Here is an 11,742-nt window from a genome sequence, read left to right as displayed (position 1 = left end):
GATGAAAACAATAGAAATTGACACACAGGCAGATGATGATGATGATTGCATGGAATAAAATTACCCCTCTCTCTCCATATTTCGCGAATATAACATCAACTTTATGACGCAAACACAATAGTCATCAGAACAGAATAAGAAATTATGGATTCGAACTCTGATCTCTCTGTTCAGTGCTAGAATAAAAAATGTCTAATACACGCAACACATAGATTCGAACCCTGATCTCTCTGATTAATGCAAGAATAAAAATACCTCGCTCATTTCGTGTGCTGTCTACACATAATTCAGAGTAACATTAACTTCATGACACAAATACATAACCAAAATAAAAAATCTCTCTTTCTATTACTGTGATGGATTGGAACACTGATCTCTCTGTTGAACGTCAGATTAAAAAAAGAAAATCTCTATCACATGCAACAGAAAAAATATGTATTACAGTCATAGGTTCTAACTCTGATCACCGTGACAGAATAAAACAATCATGGATTGAAACCTTGTTCTCTCTGTTCAGCATTAGAATTAAAGAATGACTAATACATGTAACACATAGATTCGAACCCTGATCTCTCTGATTAATGCTAGAATAAAAATACCTCACTCCTCATTTCGTGTGTTGTTTACACATGATTCATGACACAAACACACAGTTACCGTAAAACATTACATGCATGGAATCGAACACTGAAACTCTCTGATGTGTAAGATAACAACAGACTATACATGATAACAAACGCACTACTTCCCATTTTCGTAAGTACACTTCTTTGGTGTTATACGCATACAACTCTCTCTATCGTAAAACCAAACACACGCAAAATACGGAATTGTTACATTGAAAAAAAATTGTCGGACAAGCAAATGCTGTGAGCTAGCCCTTACACACGTATATTTCATCACTACGCGCAAACACACACGAGTTTTAATTCTCTGCACACTTCATTCACAGATATAGCGATTACATTTTTTAGTATTTAATTTTGATTACCTGAGATACTTACATGTGAAAAAATGGTGGGGGGGGGGAGATTAATTCATATTTTAATATTTTTTGGTATGTGGGTTGTGTGCTCTTCGTGAAGCCATAGAAAGAAATAAACGAGCCACACTGCGATATTCTGCCTGCACGGCGCTAGTGCGTAGACCGGATGTTTGACTCAGCAACACACAAGCAAGTACAGCACATTTTGACTTACTTAAAGCCTTTCCGATACCGCATACTATTATCAATATTATTATTTACAAATAGCTCTTATCGTTATAAAAACAATTGTTAACTCTCTAATTGGATGCAAGGAGGCACCCCAACTTACGAGGCATTTTCAGACTCGCATGCAACGGAAACTTCATAAAATCACCGGGCAAGTTGTTCATCCGTAGGCGACCTTCGCGTTGTAATGCCCATTACCAATCTTCATAGCACTTTACCTCTTGAATGGCCTTGGACTACCAAGTGGTCGCTGCACAGCCTCTGAAGGCCTGCAGATTACGAGATGTCGTGTGGTCAGCACGACAAATCCTCTTGCCCGATAGCATTTAACCGCTGCACTGCCCCCAGAAAGCGTGCAAAATTACGAGGTAAAACTATCTTAACGGCTGCCGACAGTGGGATCGAACCCACTATATCCTAGATGCACGGCCAATACAATTATTATTATTATTATTATTATTATTATTATTATTATTATTATTATTATTATTATTATTATTATTATTATTATGGAAGTGAGTGTTAGAAAGAAGCGGAAGTGTTTGTGTGTATGTGTGCGAAGATCAGTCAAATCTACGACAGACAGAGATCTGAAATTTTGACATAGGCGTACTTTCAGATGAATCTTTATGTAGGTAGAGACCTGCTTTCATCAATTACTTATATTACTTTTAATCGTTTTCGCCGACTGACGTCATGTGACATCGCCTGGTTTGTCGCGCATGCTCTACTGACCTCTGGAATCTTCCAGACATATTTCTTATTATTTCTCCTCTACTCCACACCTTGAATACCTGGCCTTCCTCTGAATATATTGAGATGGATTTTGGCCTGTGTGGAGGGAGCAACATCCAACGTCAACTCCGTCCTTAGGGACAGGTGCCCAGAAGTCTCCATTTTAGGGCAGTTGGTGCAATTGGTTCATGATGAGGTATGACAAACTGATATCTTTACTGTAAATACCTTTAATTGCATTGGGAGATACTTTCCTTGCAAATTCTGACTGGGAGCATGGCATTTCCAGGCCGAAATTTCACTTGTCTTTTTTGTATTTAAACTTTTCATTGACGAACCTAGTAACGACTTTCTTTCTAAATGTGCGTGTGGTGTATTGGCAACTGTGTGACTCCTACTGTACACACACTTCTACCCACTCGTTGGCTGAATGGTCAGCGTACTGGCCTTCGGTTCAGAGGGTCCCGGGTTCGATTCCCGGCAGGGTCGGGAATTTTAACCATCATTGGTTAATTTCTCTGGCACGGGGGCTGGGTGTATGTGCTGTCTTCATCATCATTTCAACCTCATCACGACGCGCAGGTCGCCTACGGGAGTCAAATCAAAAGACCTGCACCTGGCGAGCCGAACATGTCCTCGGACACTCCCGGCACTAAAAGCCATACGCCATTTCATTTTTTTTACCCGTTCAGTGCTTCGCCATTTGAGTTTCTGAATGTTGCGAAACTGGTTCACTTGAAGTATATTGTGATTATTCGCCTGTAGAACTACGTTACTTTGTGTCAATCGAGTGATAACGGAAGTGGTGGTGACTTGCATATAGCATTTAGATTTTGCTCAGAAGATTTCTTGCTGGCATACTCGAATTTGGTAACTGTGAACATCCTCTTTTTCTAGTTGTTCTAGGTTTCTCTTTTTACAGCTATATTTATCCTTTCCTTGTTCTTCCCTTTCCATTCCTACGCTATTCTCTCTCATTTGCTTTCATTCTCTTGGATATCTTATTTTACTATAATGAATTTGTATTTTGTATATGTGGTTGGGAAAATTTCATATTTGTACAGTTCTCCTTTCATGTAAATTGTTAGAGTTTTGATTTATTATTCTAATATATGTTTTCAAATTTTATCTTGGTTTCTCATCTATTTTCACCCGTCATGTCCCTTATTTCTCCTCACATTCTCTTTTAATTTTCTAATGTTATGTAGCATGGTTTCCACTGCGCTGTCTGTTGTTACACTGCAATGCGTATTGGAGATTTTCTTTTTACCACGGCCTCCATTCTCAATTTGGCATTTAACTCACTGCGTAATATTACTACCTACAGATTGAAATTACTCGGTGTCACCGATACTTTGTGATTTCCCTCAGCAGTATTTTTATTATATATATGTATGCATATAACCCCCATGACGGGTTACAATATCCATTTCCTTTTTTTTGTTGTTTACAAAACATGCTTTTTGAGAAATCAGTGGATTTAATTTATTAACAGGAACTCGATTTCAACTGTTCAACATCGAGCAACTGAATGGGGTGAGCAATGAACGGAATTTACTTGCCACTGAGGCTGGAAAGATCCTTTATGCAGGGGATATATAAAATAAGATACAGGTCTAAAAGCATACATTTATATGATTTTAGTCAAACTTAAAACAGATTTATATTAGGATTGTGCTTGTACATATAAAATTCTGGTTGATCTAAAATGAATATTATCACCCAGTTCAAAACAAAAATCGTTATAAAAACTACTTTTAAGCCGAAAGAATTGAGAACAGTATTAACTAAAACAATTATTTAAAGAAAGATCTGGCTTTCTGGTTGAGAAATATAAGTTATTGAATTATCCTTTGTTTACTTAATCAATCACTGAATATTCAAGATAAACTTAAATATAATAATTAGCGGTCCACCTATTCAATACAATATATAATTTATTAATATCTAGGACATGTTTCGTCCCCTAAGGGACATCATCAGCTAATAACAAATTAACATTAATATATCAGAAATAAATATTAAAATTGGAAAGACACATTAAAATTTTTGACAATTTAAAATAAGATCTTCAAAGTTTGTTAAAATTGTAAGTCATAAGACGGTAAAACAGTCAAATTGTCCATATTTCTCTTGTTGATGTTCTTGGAAAATACCAGTTTTGCTTATAAAATCTTAAAATATCATTTGTTGTAAATATCATTTGTTTACTTGTCCAGGAATAAAGATATTAAGGATTGTTTTTGCAGGTATTGGAAATATTTATGAAACAGTGAATGTTAGACACCCCAAAATGTGAGATGACTTACAAACGAAAAATATGTTAAATTTAGTTGGATGGTGGATGGGAATTTGTTAAGAACTGACCCCGTATGTTTTAATGCGTTAAGAGTACAACGAAATCTTCGTTTTTGGACTTCCTGGAGCTATAAGAAAGATGAAGGCCTTACTTCATCAAAATTGATTATAATTCTCTTTGGAAAAAACAAGAGAAGCCACTGCGTAATAGGTACAGAGTAAATGTCCAAGATGGCAGCGCAGTGAAGTGTTTGCTTTATACATGAGTGCTATCTTCAGAGGTTTGGGAATGACATCCAGTTGGCCAAGCTTGGAACTACGATGGGATACTACCAATAAGTACATACCGAGATAGTTAGTCGTATGGTTAGAGTCACGCAGCTCAGAACTTACCTGTGCATTTGGGAGATAGTGGGTTCGAACCCCACTGTAGGCAGTCCTGAAGTTGGTTTTCCGTGGTTTCGCATTTAAAGCCACGGTGGCTTCCTTCCTACTCCTAGCCCTTTCCTATCCCAGTCGCCATAAGACCTACGTGTGAAGGTACGACGCAAAGCAAATTGTACAAATTACCAACAAGTATGACCATGTGGACAGTTAATGCAGCGTACTGGCTACAACTCCAGTGAAACTATTGATTTTTATAGTAAAACCCTTTTCGAATTATGGAATTATCACAAATGTTAACATTTACTCTGCTTTTAACACATCATTGTGAAGAGTAAACGTGGAAATAATATTTTAAATAATAATAATAATAATAATAATAATAATAATAATAACAATAATAATAATAATAATAATAATAATAATAATAATAATGCTTACGGGCGAAAGATCTCTATTGGTCGACGCCCCGAACAAATAGCATTTTTTCATTTAATAAGTAATCATGCTAATCAGTCAACCTTTAATCACCAAATATGGAAATATCGCCCAAGTAGACAAATTTAAGTATCTAGATGAAATTATTGAACCAGCACGGTTAAATCAGTAAAGGAAGAATTATAAATTTTCAAAGAGCATGCAAAATTACTTGGAACAGTTAAAATAAATGAAATATATCAAAAAAGGCAAAATTACGACATTATAACACAGTACTTAAACAGAAGCACTTTATGCACGGAAACTATTATAATTGGTGGAAAATATCGAATACAGATCATCGAAAAAGAAAAAACAAATTTTCTCAGGAAAATCTTAGGGCCAAAATGCGAGAATGGAATTTATATAAAAAAAGAAATCACAGGAAATCTATGAAGTTACAGAAAAAAAATTACAGATACAATCAGGAAACGACGATTACACATGTATGGTCACTTAGATAAAAAGGATAAATAACTGGTTCACAAATAAAATTTTAAACTTAGTTTTATCAATGAAAACTCACAATAATTGGTTTAAAGAAATCAGTGAAGACCTAAAAGAAATTGGCATTAATGAAGAAACCATTCAAGATAGAATAAAATTCAGAACCTTAATTCACAAACACAAATTTTCTATAAAGCCAACCCGATTAAATACAGGACGGACTGAACAACGTAAAAAGGAATACAGCGGGAGAATGAAGAGATATTCTGAAGATAAGAAGAAGAACCAAAAATGTGCTAATAAGTTCGAGCGCGCTCCTTAGTTGGTCATAACGAATTATTATTATTATTTATTATGTAATAATAATAATAATAATAATAATATTAATAATTGTTACGGGGTTACCCGTGGAATGCAGAGGTGAAAGAAGGTGCGGGCTGGAATGGGTCTAACTACAAAGCCGAGAAATGAATTAAAATTTCATTAAAGGTTATATTTTCAAAACAGCCAAACTTAACAGTTTTGATATAGAATTTCCAACTTTAAGCAATAACAACAAGTAGTAAGGTACCAGTAACAAAATATAAGTCTAGGAACGACAGATTTGGTGGTATAACAGAACTTAGGCTTCAAGCCTTCACTTTACATTTTCTGAGCTCTCAGCTCTCAAACACATATATACAAAAGGGCAGAAAACCCCTAATAACATGGAGCACTTGCTCCCACCTTCGAATATCAAGCCTCTCTGAGGCACTTTTACCACAAATAAAAGAGCTAACCCGCTCTCAATTTTTCAAGCTTATAAAGGTAACACCAGACTTTTACACATGATTGCCATCAAGGCACAACTTACAATGAAACAGGGGTATCTTGTACCCAACCTATTGGGCCTTCGTTGAAAAAGAATAGGTTAAGTAATTGGCCCAAAATGCAAAACTGAATGGAGGCGTAAATTTGCACTCCTACACGAAACTTCTTAAAACCTAAGAGGCACTAGGCCGATGAAGCAGGGGCTATTCCCAAACTATGGAGGTGACTCGTATACAGAATAAATTGAATACATTACGGAAGAGTAGAAGAACGGTTACGAAAACGTAGTCACCTCGAATTAAAAATGAAGGGGAGCTCGAGAGTGTAAAGCACTCTCTATCCCCGATTTTTAGTTAAAGTTATATGAAGATTTACAAAATTTTACATATTTAAGAGATAAGTTAGGTTACATAATAAAAAGGTTTCGGACCTTCCTCGAGGGTTAAACTGCTGAGCTAGCAAGAAAATAAAGATGTTAAACGGCCATTACCTTTGTGAAGAGCTGCTGCCCGAAGGAAGAGGTGCTACCCGCCCCCTGCTACACTTCCATACACTAGGCTAGATGTTGTTCGAGTGGCCCAGAGACAGGAAAATCAGCAGTTTTTATACTCTCGGGGAAGATTCGAGACCTTTCATGAATAATTAAGACACACCCACAGGCGTTTATTGGGTAGCTTACAGTTACACATCCAAACCGAAGAAGACAGACACGATTGGACGAAAATTAATTACAGAAATTCTGGATTGGCTAAGTTCAAAACTGGCGGAAAGAAAAGATTTATATTGCCAACCCACAAATGAAAGAACGAAATTTAGTAAAGAACAAACTTATGAATACAAAATTTCTTCAAATAAAGTGCTTCCACTTCGCACCAGTGTGCATGGTCATAGTTTTTTGTAGAGACATCTATCAGAGAATGTCCACACTTCTTGATCAATAGAAGACAAAACAAGTTGAACTCCACACAGTACTGACAACTTCTTAATCACAAAATTTACGGTAGTGACATCTTCTGAGCAAACTTAAGAGTTGATACAGTTGTTAAAGTTCAGAGTTTCTCCTGTAGAGTACTACTTTAAGGCGGAAAATTCAAATGTGCGGCGTAGAGGTGTTCCAACCGGTACAATAATAATAATAATAATAATAATAATAATAATAATAATAATAATAATAATAATAATAATAATAATAATAATAATAATAATAATAATGTTGGTTTTACGGCCCACTAACTACTTCTACGGTTTCGCAGACGCCGAGGTTCCGGAATATTGTGCCGCTGGAATTTTCACGTGCTAGTAAATTTACCTATACGAGAATGACATATTTAACCACGCCCAAATACCGACGGGCTGAGTTAGGATCGAATCCATGAACTTGGAGTCACAAGGCCTGAGCTCTAACGTCTCATGTACACTCGCGGGAGAAGCAGTATTTACATGAAATCAAGATACGTGGTTGTAATGTATGTGTACTGTCTGTAGACACAGTACTGTATATTTAGCAGAGAGCAGTTATAGGGCAGTCTGTAATAATGGAAACTAACTACTTCTGTAAATGAAATACAAAATCCAATGCTAATTATGAAGAGCCAAACATAGATAACTCGATGGAGATTGAAATAACAACAAACGAAGCACGAAGCGTAGTTGACACAATGAACAATGCATAGTGGTTGATAATGAAGCGACTGGACGCACTCCCCACTAGTGGGTGAATCGTTCCTGGTAACCTGGTCGCTGTTACTATAGAAATGTGCTCTGCACACACGGCGATATTCATTTGTTTATTCGACCGAGATGCCCACTTTATTCCTTCGAAAACGCCAAAGTAAATAAACTCTTTCCTTCCCTTGCCCACGTGAGAGTTTTGTATTCCATAAGAAAATTATCATCAGTAGAATTCATTTATTTCTGAAAACAATGTCATCACTTCTTCTTCCAAGTCCTCCAGAGTCAAGGAGAAAGATGTTGACGAATTAACTATGGAAGATAGCCAAATTAGTATTATAATGTACACAATTTAGTGGTCGTGAAAGCCTACGTATTAAGATAGTAAAATATACATTTCTGAATGCAATATCATTAAATATGCATTTTTATATTATTATTCTCCTTCCCACACCTTGCGGGGTCACGTGTGCAACCTGTGTCGCACATGTGAATTTTGCCATGTTTTATGGCCGGATGCCCTTCCTGACGCCAACCCTATGTGGAGGGATGTTATCACTATTGCGTGTTTCTGTGGTGGTTGATAGTGTGGTGTCTGAATATGAAGAGCAGAGTGTTGGAACAAATACTAACAACCAGTTCCCGAACCAGAAGAATTAACCAGACGTGATTAAAATCCTCGACCCGGCCGGGAATCGAACCCGGCACCCTCTGAACCGAAGGTCTGAAGGCTGGCTATTCAGCCAAGGAGTCGGACAAAATATGCATTTTTATATTAACACTTCAGTAACCGTATTATTGAAAACTAAATTAAAATATATTGTGATATGTAGGTATAGTTGCGCACCTTTCCACAAATGAAATGTTAAAAATATATTCCACACTATTCAAAAATTGAAAATCAAATGAGTGGTAAAACAGTAACTTAATAGTGTTATAAGTATTTGTTCAAAAGTAAAAAGCATTTTCACTCTGTCGGTTTCTGGGCTACGTCTTTTTCCGTCACAAATCGATCCTGCTCTGCTAAAACAGATTCTAGAAAGTACTGTTGCTGGTGGTATTCATTCATATTTCACAGCTGGTTTTCGTATCTTTGGAAACTTTTTATTTCTTTTCCATTAATCGTAAACAGTTGATAGGGGAAATAACAGATTTTATTTCAGATATGTGGTAACTTCATCTTCAGAAGTGTTAACTGGTTATTTATTGTGTAGTTTTCTTGCATAATGCTGCCGTACAAGCACCACTTAACATGGAATTTTGCTGGTTCTGAAGAATGGGTCGTCTGAAATCAAATTTTAAAAATAATGTTTTCTCTACTGTTTTCATTATTTAAGTGCAGCTCATAATTTCGCCAAAGATTTGAATACGCAGCATATTAAAATGGAGTAACAAGCTTACCCTAGATTCAGGACACTCCTTTTGATTAGCAAATTGCAGCAATTTCTCTGTGGCAGCAGAGAGGGCACTCGAACTGCGAAAAACTCATCCTTGTATGCTGGGGTCCAACAGCATTGCAATGGAACTTACTTCGTTTCCTTCACTGTCATTGTACCACATATTAATTGCATCCAGCAATAATTATTACCTTACTGTGACAATTCCTAATCTACTATGTGATGGCTGCTGAAGATGAAATATGACTCTGTTCACAATGGGGATTGTGTCGGGCACATTGCAATATTGTAAGATTTACCGGAAGGGTGAGATCGGCAGATACAAATATAGTGGTTATTTCCTTTCTTGAAATCTTTGTGAAGAGTTGAATTTCATCGTGTAGGTTCACCTTGGTTCAAGCGGTGTTGTGGTAGAGAAAGATGTTTCTGTGCAGCTTTGAGAAACTTCGTGGAATTCAAGGAATGTTTGAAATATCCTACTAATTTTCTACATAATGCAATGAGATTCCCAGTATTTACTGAAATGAAAATTCCTATGTCAGGACAAGTTGTAATGCATGAGCTACACATGGAAAATGGGAAAACTTTCCCGAAGTCATGGCACTTACTACATTACGACCGTTGTCATGCATCACAGCCACTATTTTCTCCATTAAACATCAATGTTCTGATGTCTTCTTCGAAAAATTGCAATATTTTCACCCGTGACTCGAACTTCTTCGAATGGTATCACTTCAATGCGTGTATGCTGAAATTTGTAGTCCTATTTACAAAGTGAACGGCTATACTTACGTAGTCGTCAGATGGCACATAACATTGCCATTGTCGCTGTCGTCGATAATGCATTCGAGGAAACGACCCTACACATACTTCAACTTTCTTCTCTCCTAGTGCTCCTCTCTGGACACCTCACGATGGTGAGAGCTTACCCAGCGACGACCGTTATTGCTCCCAAGTTCCAAGCAAACGGCTGCGGATGTTGCTGGCACGATACTATTTTTGATCTACACTACTCAAAAATGTTTGCACCACCTGCATATCTTGCGTGCCTTATGTTCATGTTTTATTGATCGGTAAACATTATGATAGCCACATTAGGTCGAAATGAGGCTTGCGGCCTTCGTTATCCTAGCAGAGTGCACTGATTCTGAAATCCTGAACGGCATTAAGCTGTCTGTGTCGTCTGTTCAATAGTCAACATGGTTTGAAGGGTCATCTCCTAGTCAACTCGTCATTACATATTTACTTTGTGACATGAAAGGCTATCAATGCTGAAATTCGCCCGGAGGGTCGGCGTACTCCATAGCGACATCATTAGAGCATGACAATTAACGTGCTATACAAAATGCCTCGCAGTGGTCGCCCATGGTCAACAGCACCACCTGTTGATCGCTGCCCGCGAATTATGGCTCGTTGGAAGCGCGAAGAGAACGTCACATAACTACACAACGTCTTCTTGGAGGTAACTGGGAGGGCTGTATTGACTCAGACTGTAATAAACTGCCTCCATCCGGACAATTTAGTCTCCAGAAGTCCAACATGATTACCACTTCTAAGACTCCAGCACCGTGACACGAGGACAGAAGGGCAAGGGAGCACGTGGAATGGGTCCTGAATCAGCAGCATAGAGTCCCCTTTACTGGTGAATATAGGATTTGTCTAACGTCTGACAAACATTTGAGGAGACCGTGGAGAGAGCCGGGTAGCAATACATGACTGAGGAACACTGTCTATCGGGTCCAGAACAGAGGTGGATCAGTCATGTTTTCGGCAGGTAAAATGTACAGACGTTGGACGCAATTCATCGTCGTGAAAAGTAGTCGGAATGGGGATTTTATATACTGTACAGTATATACAGATTTTCTTGTTCTTTCTTCAATTCCTGTTAGTGATAGTTATCTGAAATGAAAGCGAAATTGATACAACTTGAAAATATTTTCAGCATCATAGTCTGGGCGTATTTTATTCGTTACCTGACGTCTTCCAACGACTAACACATGTCTGTATAAAAATGTGTGTTATGTTTATCCAAAACGTCAGCTTTTCTGAGTGCACTGTATAATCCACCGCAGGCTATTTTAGACAGTTTCTGTGAAGATGAGAACTATATTGATTTCAAGTAGTTTGCAGGTCACGATGAAACATGCCAAGAAAATCTGACAATGTTTCGTTCATGGAACTGCGCTAATCAGTGTGGGGGCAGCTTCCTAGTTTAACCAGATGTCGCATAAAACAACATGCACCATGATCCACTGGCTAACCTCATAGCAGCTTACATCCCGTATCATTTGTTTCAAGAGACAGAGCTTC

This window comes from Anabrus simplex, chromosome 8 (genome assembly GCF_040414725.1).
Source record: "Anabrus simplex isolate iqAnaSimp1 chromosome 8, ASM4041472v1, whole genome shotgun sequence".
In the NCBI taxonomy this organism is placed as follows: domain Eukaryota; kingdom Metazoa; phylum Arthropoda; class Insecta; order Orthoptera; family Tettigoniidae; genus Anabrus; species Anabrus simplex.
The sequence above is the reverse complement of the archived record's forward strand: the minus strand, read 5'-3'. Positions refer to the sequence as shown.